We start from the raw sequence: 14,988 nt of genomic DNA, 5'->3' as shown, positions 1-14,988 counted from the left end.
CTGCCAGTCCGTGCAGACAATATGGAGCTAGATGCACTCAGTAGGCAAGGCTGCCTTTAAAGCATCATGCTTTTAAATAACATTTGAGGTGCTACCTCCCAGCCTCAAAAGAATTCTGGGTACAGTGGCACCTCGGGTTGCATACGCTTCAGGTTACAGACTCCGCTAACCCAGAAATAGTACCTCGGGTTAAGAACTTTGCTTCAGGATGAAAACAGAAATTGTGCTCCGGCGGTGCAGCAGCAGTAGGAGGCCCTATTAGCTAAAGTGGTGCTTCAGGTTAAGAACAGTTTCAGGTTAAGAACAGACCTCCGGAACAAATTAAGTACTTAACCCGAGGTACCACTGTACTGTCATTTGTTAAGGATTGCTGGGAGTTGTAACTCTGTGACGGTAAACTGCAGCCCCCAGAAGTCCTTGAGGGGAGGAAATGTGCTTCGGATGTTTGCCACAGGTATAAGTGGGTCCACTTACGTTTCTGTTTTGAGGAGGCTGGTTCCATCTCAGCCCTGAAGCTGCTTTGGGGTTTAACACTCATTGTTTGCTCCTGCTTTCAATGAAGACTGCTGGCATCTCGGCTTGAGCCACATGAAACATTTCCATGCCCACATCCCTCCTTACCAGGATGCCGCTCTGCATGTGGTGTGGGAAGAGAATCATCTTGCTGCCTGCCCTCGCTGCCCCTCTCCCTGCTAGAGAGAGAACCAGATCTCCCAGCAGAAGTCATGTTCAAGCCCTGGGTGGATTGTCTTGCATGAACGTCCTCCTCCTGAGATGGGCTCCAGATATAATGGGGCACTCAGATGGCCTGCTCTGACCAGCCAGACCACTTGCCATCTAATTTCCTGCCATTCTTGTCCACATGGCATCCCCCTCCATGCCAGCTGCTCTTAATCCCAAACGCACAGAGAAACGCAAGAAAACTTGGATGCAATTATCTAAGACGCATGTCGAAAAAGAAACATAAAAGAATTAAATGATACAGATTTCCAACAGATTTATAGTCGTCAAAAAACCGAGCTGAAGAAGGGGTGTACTCCGAAACGGGGCCCTGTCCTGGTCACCTCTACTGAGTCGTACATCTGATTCACACTCCGGATACTCCTTTTTGACCCTATTTGATCCTTTATTCTCTATTCTTTTGACTGCTATTGAGACTTGTATAAAACAATTGTTGTACACTGGTATTTCATGTACCTTTGTACTATATCACTGTATATTTGAAACTATATTATTTCTATACTTAAACGTTGTATCCAAACTTACTATTACTTTAAAACTATTGTACTTACACGTTGTGTTTAAATTTACTACTAGCTTCAAACTGTTATTCTTAGCAGAATATACACATTTTTCATTTCAACTCTTGAGTAGGAATTATTCCTTATATTGAAACTTTTGGCCAGAGTTCTTGATATATCCTTTTCAGTGCAGTTTCAACAAGAACTCCAATTTCTTTAATAATTCTTGTCCACATGGCATCCCCCTCCATGCCAGCTGCTCTTAATCCCAAATCTGCAACTGGACCTGTGAGAACCCGCTGCCGCTGCTGCTCTGTTCCCATCTGGTTCCTATTATCCTGCCAGATGTCTTGGGCTGGATCTATACCGATCTGTAAAAATGCTATTAAAGGCTATTAAAAAAAATTATGTAGCTAAATAGGTAACACTGTGGTGGTAAGGTAAACAGCGTTTCTGTACGCTCTGGTTTCCGTCACGGAAGCGGTTTAGTCCTGCTGGCCACATGACCCAGAAAGCTGTCTGTGGACAAACGCCAGCTCCCTCAGCCTGAAAGCGAGATGAGCACCACACCCCATAGTTGCCTTTGACCGTCCAGGGGCCTTTCCTTTTTTTTAACCATAATAATGTTGCGGTGAAGTGCTTATGCACACTTCTGCATGGAAGAGGAATTAAAGACAGACTATGTTTAGAAGATGGGGTGCAGGTGGCGCTGTGGGTTGATCCACAGAGCCTAGGACTTGCCAATCAGAAAGTCGGTGGTTCAAATCCCCGCGACGGAGTGAGCTCCCATTGCTCAGTCCCTGCTCCTGCCAACCTAGCAGTTCGAAAGCACATCAAAGTGCAAGTAGATAAATAGGTACCACTCCGGCGGGAAGGTAAACAGCATTTCCGTGTGCTCCTCTGGTATGCCAGAAGCGGCTTCGTCATGCTGGCCACATGACCCGGAAGCTGTATGCCGGCTCCCTTGGCCAATAAAGCGAGATGAGCGCCGCAACCCCAGAGTTGTCTGCAACTGGACCTAATGGTCAGGGGTCCCTTTACCTTTATGTTTAGAAGGATCCCCAAATTTCAAAGGTTTGAGGTGATCCAGTGCACATGTAGACATGAGACAGTTCAGGTGGCCTTGCATGCAAGAAAGCTGGGAATCATCTGAGTAAGCTCACCCAGATCTGCGTTCAGAGGTTTCAAATAGCGAGCCACACTAGATGCTGCATTTGGGTCATGGAGAAGAGAGGAGAGACACTGTGGATTTGAGGTAATATAAGGAACAGTCCTCAAACGCAAAAGAGACAGTCTTCTTCTATCGCATCCATCACACAGACAGTCCTGACATTATCAGGCAATATCGATGTCACTGGTCTATCTCTTCTCCTTAGGGGGAGGGCGACACCTTGTGGTCACAAGATAGTAGCACAGCAAACCTTTTATAAAAGAATGGAAATGGTTCATTGAATATTTACAAATAACCTGTAAACATATAAGAACATTGGCAGGATTATTGTAACAACCTGCAGTTTCATCTTTAAAGATGAAAAAAATGAACAAATTAAGTTAATTTGGATATGCAGAAGATATTGAAAATAAATTTAAAGAACTAAAGGAAGAGCGGGAAGGAAGTTGAATTTTGAAATGTCAAAACGATTGTAAAATCAGTGAAATGTATAAATCTGAAAAGTATAAATGATTGTTTTAAAGAATAGTAGCAGAGCCACGATGTGAACAGCCCTTTGAAAGTTGTCTGGGGAGAGGACTGAATTTTGTGCCTGATTTTTGTACAAGGAAGTTCATGCCCACAGCTGAGATCGGCCACCAGTATGTTTTGTTGTTCTGATACACTCCATCATGATGTGTTCGCTCAGCTTTTCACTACACTTAAAGGGGAGGAAATAATTATGTGGTTTTACCCTCCTTCTTAGAGGGACGCGGGTGGCGCTGTGGGTTAAACCATAGAACCTAGGACTTGCCGATCAGAAGGTCGGCGGTTCGAATCCCCGCGAAGGGGTGAGCTCCCGTTGCTCAGTCACTGCTCCTGCCAACCTAGCAGTTTAAAACCACGACAAAGTGCAAGTAGATAAATAGGTACCACTCTGGCGGGAAGGTAAATGGCATTTCCGTGCGCTGCTCTGGTTCTTCAGAAGCGGCTTAGTCATGCTGGCCACATGACCCGGAAGCTGTACGCTGGCTCCCTCGGCCAATAAAGCGAGATGAGCACCACAACCCCAGAGTCAGCCACGACTGGACCTAATGGTCAGGGATCCCTTTACCTTTACCCTCCTTCTCAGAAATGCATGTGACCATATGTGTGGAAATGTGACGTGATGAACTGCAAGGCAGATGTAGGATGGGAAGTGTGGGAGAAGCCTTAGGAAGCTTCCTAGCTCTGTACTGGCAGCACTGACTTTCAGCAGCTCTCAAGGGCTTCGGAAGGGGTATCATCCCCCCCCCAACCTGGGGATGCTGGGGGCTGAACCTCTTGCATACTGTTCCCTCCTGAGTTGCTTTTTCCGAAGTCTGTACCTACACAAGAAGTGAAGAACCTGCCACATTCCAGATGTTGTTAGACGATAACGACTACTATTACTACTATTCTGTGGTTGAAGCAGGGTCAGGCTCAGGTCTTGTCCTACTAAGACTGCAAGTGTTTCTTCCATCGCCCTCTCAAGATTTAGAGGCTTCAGGTTAAAGACAAGGCCAGGGATGGCTAGAACAGTATGTTTCTGTTCCATGCAAGCTTTGGCTACAGTCAACCAAAAGTCTGCCCTGTAGCAATTTCAGCTTTAAAAAAAAAACCGAAAGGGGAAAAACCCACACTTCAGTTGTACACATTTTTGTACCCACTTTCTCCTAAAATATACTGTATTTTTTGCTCTATAAGACTCACTTTTTCCCTCCTAAAAAGTAAGGGGAAATGTGTGTGCGTCTTATGGAGTGAATGCAGGCTGCGCAGCTATCCCAGAAGCCAGAACAGCAAGAGGGATCGCTGCGCAGCAAAAGCCAGCTGTTCTGGCTTCTGGGATTCATAATATTTTTTTTCTTGTTTTCCTCCTTCAAAAACTAGGTGTGTCTTGTGGTCTGGTGTGTCTTATAGAGCGAAAAATACGGTACATTTCTATGCACTTCAACACATATTTTTGTATTTTTGAACTGAATGTGCATTGCAAAATTCAGAGCAGGACACAGTTTAATTGTTAAGTGCGTTCCAATCCACATGCAAGTCCAGGGACCTGTTTTCTGCCTTACAAACTTTCCCCTCTTTGTTTAACATAGGGAAGGACAAATCTGTTGATTTTAGTTTCTCTCCCTTTCAAAGACCCACTACCATTTCTGCAGAAGGGTTCCAGAATGGTCCCTGCGTCCAGCACCCAAGAGCCACCTGGTCAGCACAAATGGAGAGCTTTGAAGCCACGAAGAGGGAGTCTTTGCACCCTTTGTGCTGATTGAACCAGAGTGAAAGGAAGTGAGTGAGTCAGCCACTGAGAATTGGCTCCTGGGGTCATTCTGGAGAAGGAGTGCAGGAAGAACACCAAGGAGCTGTTGTTGTCTATGCTCCAAAGGTCAGCATTTAGGAACACTGAAAACGAGAGGTTTCAGTTCCTAGTGGATGGCAATCAATCAATAGACTTTATTTGCGTAGCCGACAGGCCATAGCATCAAAGGACAAACACCGACAAAAATACAATACAAATATAGTTACCATAAAATCTTATGACCTATTAAAACCCTAGGTAGAAGCTGGATTATCATTCATCAATGACCCTCTGTCCCATGGGCGACGGCCTTTTCTCTGGTAGATTGTTCCAGGTCGGTTAAGTAAATAGACCAGCCAAATTGAAAGATTATAAATATAAATATAACCTCGGAGGGATGGTCAGGACAGGGAGAAAGATAAGAATAACCAGCTGCAGATAAATTAATAATCTCAGTACTTAAAACTTGGCAGAGGTAATAAAATAATAATAATAAAACATAATGATGATAATAATAATAATAAGATCCTAGGCGAGGAATCCGGGTGACGACACTGATGTCATTCAGATAGCAGCTCTCAGTCTCATTGCTCTCTCGATAAATTTGGCAACCTTCTCTGTTGTCGAGCTGTTCTGGTCGGCTAGGAGTGAGAACAATTTGGCTTCACAAGAGCGGCCCGGGATGGCAGATAGGAGCGGCGTGATGGTCTCGTCCCTGAGATCTTTATATAGGGAGCAAGACAAGAGAACGTGTGACACAGTCTCCACGTATCCAGCTCCACAGGGGCAGAGCCGGTTCTCGAATGAAATTTTTTGATATCTACCTTCAAGAACAGCCGAGGGTAACATATTTAGCCAGTGTAAAGGCCCGTCTGAGTTTTGGAATGGTTAAGGTAGACAAATAAGGTGCCCGAAAATCAAAGTGGGAGGGGGGCAGATAAGCGTACCAAGCACTAAATTTCTTAATATAGGCCAGATTATTCTGCTGCTCAATATCCTTCATGCACTGGTCAATAATGGTTTTTGCCTTGGGGAGACCCATTTTCAGGAGATGCTGTGCTTGGAGGCCACATGTAAGTAGTTTTTGATGCACTACTTTGGACCACCTACTTCTATGAGCATCTCGTGCTACTAGAGGTAGTAGTCCGGATGGGTTTAAATTTAAGCGAAGCCAATAGTTAAATGTTCTTAACCAGGTTCGGGTTTCGATGGAGAGGAGGCCAGTCTCCAGCTGTAGGGCCGCATTTGGTGCGCATGGTGGAACGGCTAGAATCTGTCTTAAGAATTTAGACTGGACCGTTTCAAGTGTGCGGCAATGATTTCCCGTCCAGATTTGGGCCTAGTGGATGGTGCGCAAGTTCTGTTATGTACAATGGAATGTCAAAGGAAATGCAACTTAATTTACTCAAAAGAAGAAGGTGATACAGGAGCACTCCAAAGCATTTGTGCATTTATGTGCAGAGAAAATAGTAGATCTAGTCAAAGAGCAATGCATGACAATCTGCACTGATCATTGTGATGCATCCCAAACAATAAGTATTATTGTATAATTATAAGATTATTGTATAAATCTTAGAAGGTTGTATAACCTGGGGGGGGGGGGCTAATTGGGTTGTTGTTTTTACTTTTATTATGTATTTTGTGGTTTCATATCTTGATTTTATTCTGGGAACCGCCCTGAGACACCTGGGTATAGGGCTGTATATAAATTTTAATAATAATAATAATACAGTGATACCTCAGGTTAAGTACTTAATTCATTCTGGAGGTCCGTTCTTAACCTGAAACTGTACTTAACCTGAAGCACCACTTTAGCTAATGGGGCCTCCTGCTGCTGCCGCACCGCCAGAGCACGATTTCTGTTCTCATCCTGAAGCAAAATTCTTAACTCGAGGTACTATTTCTGGGTTAGCGGAGTCTGTAACCTGAAGTGTATGTAACTTGAAGTAAATGTAACCCAAGGTACCACTGTAACAACAACAACAATAATAATGGAAGCATGGCTGCAATTATCTGCATTTCTGAATTTGCCACTGCACTACTGGTACCCACCCTCGGTTGAGAGGACTGGAAGAGCTGGCCTGGAACAAAGTTGTCACAGAGTCTTTGATGTGCCACATTATTCACAATGCAAAAGGCACTCTGGTACTAGTCCTCACCCTTATCTTGGGAGCAGAAACAAGTCGTGGGTGCCTGCAATGCAGAAATAAATTTTAAAAGCAAAAACTTAGATAACATTGTATCAGATAAACATTTACAGTTAAAACTGTGTGGTTTCCTTGGCGCGAAGCTACAGATATATATGGCTCCCAAGAGACTTGATTCCCTGATATCATTGCAGCAAATCAGATTAGCATCTGGACCTTCATGGTGTTGAGAAACACATAAGCAGTCATTTCCCTACCAGCAGCAACCGAAAGCCATAGAAATTTGTGGGTTGTTGTCATAAATCACAGCGACAAAAGGAGTCTAGGCAGCAGAATCTGGACTGTCCCTCACTACTTCCTCAAGTGCCACCAGGAGAACTTTCAGACAAAGGTGGTCATTGACCCAGTGAAGTGTTTCTCAAACATGAGTCTCCATCATGCCTGACCACTGGTCCTGCTATCTATTGATGATGGGAGTTGTAGTCCAAAAACAGCTGGAGACCCAAGTTTGAGATTGACCCAGTCTCTCTGCTGTGCTGCAACTGCAACCCTCACCATGCCCACAAAGGTGACATTGCCCATGTGAAGACCCCCTGGTGGAAACCCTCACACATATGGTTCTTAATTGTAAACTATATGCTGATCTCCGTCAGCAGTTTCTAGATCAACTCTGTATCCCCAAATGGAAACCAGAGTTGGAGGTCATACATTTTCTATTACTGGGGAATGATCAGGAGCTCACCAACTTAGTGGCTAAATATCTCTATTTGTCATCGAAATACACTGCAGAGGTCTGATCTCTCTGGAGACCTAGACATGTGACAATAGACTGCTCTGCCTCCTTTCTTTTAGCAAATGTTTTTACCACTGGGGAAGTGGTAATTCTGTATTGATTTGTTTTGGATTTTTGTATGTGATGCCAATATAGTGGTACCTCTGGATGCGAACAGGATCCGTCCTGGGGCCCCATTCACATCTTGAAGCAAATGCAACCTGCGGGTCACGATTTGCCGCTTCCGCGCATCCGTGTGATGTCATTTTGAGTGTCTGTGCATGTGCGCGCGGCGAACCCCGGAAGTAACACGTTCCGTTACTTCTGGGTCGCAGCGGAGCATAACCTGAAAACACTCAACCCAAAGCTACTTCAACCCAAGGTATGACTATAAAAAGTTTGATGATGATGACAAAGGTGACAGTTTCCCGTCAACGTAGCTGCGCCAGTCGAGCTAAGGAATGCTACGTTGCTCTGGTGCGCACCCCACTCCCATGCGTGCCCCATCCCCATGGCGCAGTGCACCTGCCCACCCCAGGTACTGGCAGGGCTCCCTATGCCGCTTCTGGGGGCCCAGGGAGGTGGTCAGACCAGGGAGGTGACCTGGGCAGCTCCTAGGGCTCCTGATCCGTGCCTGCTCTGGCCCACCCCAAACACCAGGCCTGACACTTACTCACAAACAAGATGAAAGAGAGTAAAATTACAGAGTTGTATCCAACTAAGGGGTTGCAGGTGGTGCTGTGGGTTAAACCACAGAGCCTAGGGCTTGCTGATCAGAAGGTCGGCGGTACGAATCCCCGCGACGGGGTGAGCTCCCGTTGCTCGGTCCCTGCTCCTGCCAACCTAGCAGTTCGAAAGCACACCAGTGCAAGTAGATAAATAGGTACTGCTCCAGTGGGAAGGTAAATGGCATTTCCGTGTGCTGCTCTGGTTCGCCAGAAGCGGCTTAGTCATGCTGGCCACATGACCCGGAAGCTGTATGCCGGTTCCCTCGGCCAATAAAGTGAGATGAGCGCTGCAACCCCGGAGTCAGCCACGACTGGACCTAATGGTCAGGGGTCCCTTTACTTTTACCTTTATCCAACTAACACCTACTCAGAGCAAATCCACTGAAACTAACAGGCCTAAGTTAGTAGGGTCCGCCAATTTTAATAGATCTACCCAGAGTATGAAATGGTTTGGATACTACCCATTATTTTAGCTTTGGGCAGCAAAATAGTTTGAACCAGCCCTGGGCAGTAAATGCTGATGTGGTGTTGAGCCCAGAAAATAAGAGACACAACAAAACACGTAAGTCAATACCTTCTGTGGGTTCAGTTCTTGTTACTGGACCTCTAGTTTATTGTGTGAGCAGGAACTACTGAAACATAAGTCAACTTTCCCGAGGCGATGAATGAGTCCTGGTGGTGTCTTTGGCAGGCTCTCTCATGGACATAGACGGGATTGGGGGGGGCAGCCAAAGTTGTTGAGTTTTTCCTGGGAAATCACAGGTAAAAATAAATAGGACATTGTGGGGAGCAGGTTTCTGCTGGGGGGGGACACACAGAACCTCAGATTATTGAGTACTTTCATTTTTTTCAATAATATTTTCAATAAAATATCCCCCCTCTTGGCTATGTCCACGGGCTCTCTGTAAATATTTCCATGTTATCTACGGTGGGGCTCGGCTCGGAATATAGGTGTGCCAAAAACCAACAACCCTGGAATGTGATGGCGCTTAAAGAGGAGACCTGAAACGCGAGCCGATTGGGTTTCCGCTCTTGGCTTTGCGAGGGAGAAGTGTCTCATTTCCAGGCATAAAAATTGCAGGATGTTTGTAACTGTTCCACTTTGGTGGCCTGCATAAAGAGGCGAGCCCCAGTCTCTGCTCGAGCGAACAACAAGGCTTTGCGGCTGGACATTGTTCGAGGTGCCCTTGACCACTGTCCGCGGCTGCCCTATGGCAAAGTGATGCTGGCAGGGTCAAAGGGCATCAGCAAAGCAAGTGAAGCCCGAGGACGCAGGACAGGAAGAGCAGAATGATGGCAGATCACAAGTGAAGTGAGTCACTCATCTCCTCGCCCGCATTTTTCCCCCTTTCTCCTGCAGCCACGAAAGAAGTGAGGCAATGAAAAGCTTCAATAGACAGGAAAGTCCCCGCCCAGGAAATCTAACATTACATCCCCTCTTCTGAAAAGTTTTGCTTTAGCAGAGGCTGCCGGGGAGTGGACCCGTCTTGGTGAGTGGATGCAAACGTCTTCTCCTGCGCTGTGCAGATGTTTAAAACTTAAGCTAGGGCTGGAAGGCTGCTTGTGCCGGGGTGGCTGTGGAAAAGATTAGGCTTGCAGGCAAAGATATTTGCAAACAGCCCGGCTGAATTTGCACAAGCAGTTCCTGGCCGCTTTGTTCTGTCTCTCAACACCTTGCACATCCCTCCGCAAGAATCCTGGGAACAGTTGCTTGTCAAGCATTCTTGGAATTGTACCTCTGGGGGGAGTAGACTACAGTTCCCAGGATTCATTGCAGGGGGTGCACTTTAAATGTTTGGTGCGTCCAACGCCTCCCTCCTTCAGCAAATCTCCAGTCAATAATCTGAGGGGAAAGGGGTGTGTGTGTGTGTCTAGGGTGGGGCAAATGAATTCACAAGCCACCCTGCAAATCCTTCCAGTTGTAGTCAGTCATTCCTCCCTCCTTTAAGCTTTCTAAAAAAGAGTAGCTAATGGGACCATCACAAAAAAGGGGGCTGCCCACCCCTGTCATTTCTCTGCCCCTGGTAATTCAAGTACTAGCATAACCTCCATCTGTATTTCCATTTTTGTGGCTGGCTGATTCATCACAGCTTCCCCATTTTCAGAAAAGATCGAAACAAGTGGGGACTTGCAACAATTTGCAGTATATCCCCAGTTCCAAGCAGTAGCTTGGAACAAGAGGAGCCTCTTAGCCCATTGCAGATAGGATCAAGTGGGACGAGTTTTCTTCGTTCCTATTCCTTGAGGCCTTTCCCGGCTGCATTAAAAGGATCAGGTAGGAGATGAAGAGAAAGAGTTTTGCCCTAATGTGCCAGCCTCCAGAGACCCTTCCCCTATTAGGTGTGAAGAGGATCTTTGCCTGAATACAATGCGCAGAGCATGAGATCTGCCCCTGATCTAGGCGTCTGTTCCAGCTGAGAGCTTTCTTGCTTTAAAATAAGTAAGTAAGTAAGTAAGTAAATGGGGAAGTTAGCCTCAACTGGCCCAACTGCCCTTCCCCGTTGCAACAGATTGGCATTCCACACACACACACACACACACACACACACACACAGCCATCAGAAGCTATCAATGTGGCAATGGGTGGCATGTGACTTAAGCATACTTTTCCGAGCTTAAAGCGCATTACGAAACCCAAGGCTGGCTGCTTGAGTCATTTCCATGCCCCTGGGACATGATCAGCCACAGCTGGCTGCTAACTTTGCAAATACAGTGGTGCCTTGCAAGACGAAAAGAATCCGTTCTGTGATTCTCTTCGTCTAGCGGTTTTTTCGTCTTGCGAAGCAAGCCCATTGAAGGATTAGCGGATTAGCGCTATTAGCGGCTTTTAGCGGCTTATCTGCTGATCGGATCAGCTGATAAGCGGCTTAGCAAAGGGGGGGGGGACCAGCAGGAACTCGCAAGACATTGTCGTCTTGCGAATCAAGCCCATAGGAAATTCGATTTGCGAAGCACCTCTAAAACGGAAAACCCTTTCGTCTAGCGAGTTTTCCGTCTTGCGAGGCATTCGTCTTGCGGGGCACCACTGTAAATTGCTTCAGCAGGCTGGAAGGCAGTACTTAAACAAGGACTTAGGAAGATGAGCCCTGCTGAATTAGATCAAGGTCTTTTTGGCCCAGAGTCTTGCCTTCCACGGCAACCAGTCAAATGCTTCAAGGAAATTCTAAGGGTAGCATGAAGATCACCCCCCCCCCATAGAGTGCAAAAATGCTCCCCTTGACGTTGACATTTAGCCATTGTAGCCAATGATCACAAACAAACCTGGCCACTGCCATCCACCTCCAGGCTAGACTACTGCAGTGCACCCTATGTGGGGCTGCCCCTTAGGTTGACCCAGAAGCTTCACCTCGTGCAAAATTGCGTGTTCTGACTGCTCATTGGGGCAGAATATTGCAGCACTGCTGAAAGCACGCTGGCGGCCAATTTCTTGCTGGGCTAAGTTCAAGGTGGTAACGCTGGTACCCAAAGCCTTATACAGCTCAGAAGCAGGATTCCTAAAATGTCATCCCCTGTGTACCCAACTGATCACTGTTCTCTGCAGGAGAGAAGGACACCTCAGATACCATCATATCAGGAAGCCTGTTCTGTATGATATAGTTATGGGACCTTTTAGTGTGGTGAAACCCACCCTTCAGAACTCCCTCTTATTATATCTCAGACAGGGCCATATTTGTCTTTTTGGTGCCTTTTGGACCTACTTTTTCCAACCAGTGGAGATTTATTATCCCAGCTTTTTTCTTCATTGGGCTAGGAATTGTATTTATATATATGTTTTTATTGTTGATGGGGTGTTTTTTATTGTTGAATTGCTTTGGGGTGTTTCATGGGAAGCGATTCATGAATGAATGATGAATTAATTAATTAATTGAAGTAATTGAAGTAATTGAAATTGCCTAATCCCCATCGGAAAGCCCTTTGAACCAGTGGCCCTCGCTACTTTCCGTAAGTTTATTTGCCAGCAATGTCTCTATATTAGTGGCCAGGTATTCCATGCTGCACAGAATATTTACATAACGGAGGAAGGAAGGAAGATCAAGAAAGAGAGTCGACCAAGGATGGGGAACCTGGGATGTTCCAGTTGTATCATCAGCATCAATTGGATTTCTTACCAGGTCTTCACTATTAGGTCCCAATTACAATAATATAAAGCTACAATATTGTAACAAACAGAATATATATATATATATATATATGGGATGCGGGTGGCGCTGTGGGTTAAACCACAGAGCCTAGGACTTGCCAATCAGAAGGTTGGCAGTTCGAATCCCCGCAATGGGGTGAGCTCCTGTTGCTCGGTCCCTGCTCCTGCCAACCTAGCAGTTCGAAAGCACGTCAAAGTGCAAGTAGATAAATAGGTACCGCTCCAGCGGGAAGGTAAATGGCGTTTCCGTGCACCGCTCTGGTTCGCCAGAAGTGGCTTAGTCATGCTGGCCACATGACCTGGAAGCTGTACGCCGACTCCCTCGGCCAATAAAGCGAGATGAGTGCCGCAACCCCAGAGTCGGTCACGACTGGACCTAATGGTCAGGGGTCCCTTTGCCTTTATATATATATAATATTAGTTAGGGACGTGGGTGGCGCTGTGGTCTAAACCACAGAGCCCTAGGGCTTGCCGATCAGAAGGTCAGCGATTGAAATCCCCGTGATGGGGTGAGCTCCCGTTGCTCGGTTCCTGCTCCTGCCAACCTAGCAGTTCAAAAGCACGTCAAAGTGCAAGTAGATAAATAGGTACCGCTCCAGCGGGAAGGTAAACAGCGTTTCCGTGCACTGCTTTGGTTTGCCAGAAGCAGCTTAGTCATGCTGGCCACATGACCCGGAAGCTGTAGGCCAACTCCCTTGGCCACATGACCCGGAAGCTGTAGGCCAGCTACCTATAATATCAGTTGAAGCAATTTGCAACCAGTTTACACTCACACATACTGTATCTGTTAGGTGTCAAAGGCCAGTGCGAGAGCTGTATCTCCAGAAATTGACAAAGGCTGTATAGTGAAGGTAGCAGACACAACTATGTAGATAGGGAATTCCACAGCTAAGGGGCTGCCACAAGGAAGGCCCTGCCACAAGGAAGGCCATCTCTGAGCTTTCAAGGGCAAATGAACTATGAGAAGGTACCCCCTGCTGATCTTAACATGCAAGAGGGAATGTAGGGAAGGAGTGGGGTTCTCCTCCCCCCCAAATATTTGATACACATTGTCATCTCAAGTGCACCCAAAGAGACATGTGGTCCAAAATCAAAAATTGCTTAACCGCACCGCTGATTCAACAGTTAACCTTCAATATTCTCCTTGCCAAGCATACAAGTCTCACTGAGCTATGTCCCCTCTGTCTCATTCAGGGTGATAGCAATCTGTGGGTGGACTGCTCTGTTCCAAGCGTGATAACCCTGAAATGTTTCTTTCTCTGCAGATCCTGGAACCATGTACACAGCAATCCCAAAAGGTAATGAACTTTTTTCACTGCCCATCCAACAGCATGTTCCAGACAGGCTCCCTGGAACTGTGTTTGATTTAATGTAAAACTGGCTAATTTAAACACCTTATAATAATAATAATAATAATAATAATAATAATAATAATAATAATAATAAAAGCTTGTTTACTATATAGGGCACTCCCAGACTGTTGCTGTTTTCGGGTGGATGGAATCACGAACCGGGTAAATTTAAGTTGCACATTTATAATTGGTTGGGAGGTCTTGCGCAACAAACCCACTCCTCCGAAATACTGGACTTTTTGCAATAAGGAAAATGATGTGGAAATGCCCTGGAAAGTGTGGAATGTTTGACACAACGTCATCTAACCTCCCTGCAAAACAAATCAGAAGAAATACTAATCAAATCTTCCTGCAGACAAATTGGGATGAATGTTCAATAAACAGGTCGTCAGGAAGCGCCCATAGTTTGTTCCTCAGTGGAAGGTTCCCCAGTTTGAGGTTCAGAAGGTAATTGGCTCTACTACCACTGTGCTACCATTTTTGCATCTGACTCCAGCTCAAGGACCTTGAGATGCTAATTAAACACTTGCGATCTCGATCACACACAGTCTGTAGTCCGCTGGCAGTAGGAGTACAATATGGGCATGTCTTTAAGTTAACATCTTACATTAAAAACCTGACAGTACCAAACTATCGAAGGCTTTTCACCAAAGCCAGACTAAACGTCTTTCCCTCTGCAGTGTTGGATGGCAGGTTGAGAGGAGTTCCCTACCAGGACAGACTTTGCTCGTGTGCTCAAGACATCGATTCCATAAAACATATTTTGTTGCACTGTGCAAAATATGAGCAAGCCGGGCTGAACTGATACTACCCTTGCTGGTACCTTTCCCGGGAAAATCAGAGACTCACTATGTCAGGTCCTATTGGAAGACCGGACAAATGCTAGAACATTAGCAGTGGCAAAGTTTTTATCGGTGGTTGCAAGAACCACTGATCCCTATGATTCTGAACAAAATGCTTGTTTAACTTGGAGGTAGGCTGTATGAATTGTGTACACTGCTTTGTAACGATTTCTTGGGTCTCTGGACCGTAATAAAGATTGCTGTTGTTGTTGTAATTAAACAAACAACAAAGTAGATCCCAACATGCATCGTGTAAACAGTCTGGTTTCCCTCTTTCCTCCCTCATCCTCTCTCCTCA

The 14,988-nt window shown here is 45.9% G+C and overlaps 1 protein-coding gene across 1 annotated transcript in view; it reads right to left on the bottom strand.

Moving 5' to 3' along the window:
• The window catches only part of LOC309519446 (matrix metalloproteinase-17-like), a 134,883-nt gene that overhangs the window by 83,028 nt on the left and 36,867 nt on the right, over positions 1–14,988 (bottom strand). The gene's annotated exons all lie outside the window — the stretch shown is intronic.

Source organism: Podarcis vaucheri (assembly GCF_965113315.1).
Source record: "Podarcis vaucheri genome assembly, chromosome: 15".
NCBI classification, from domain to species: Eukaryota; Metazoa; Chordata; class Lepidosauria; order Squamata; family Lacertidae; genus Podarcis; species Podarcis vaucheri.
This window is presented reverse-complemented; position numbering and strand designations above follow the sequence as displayed.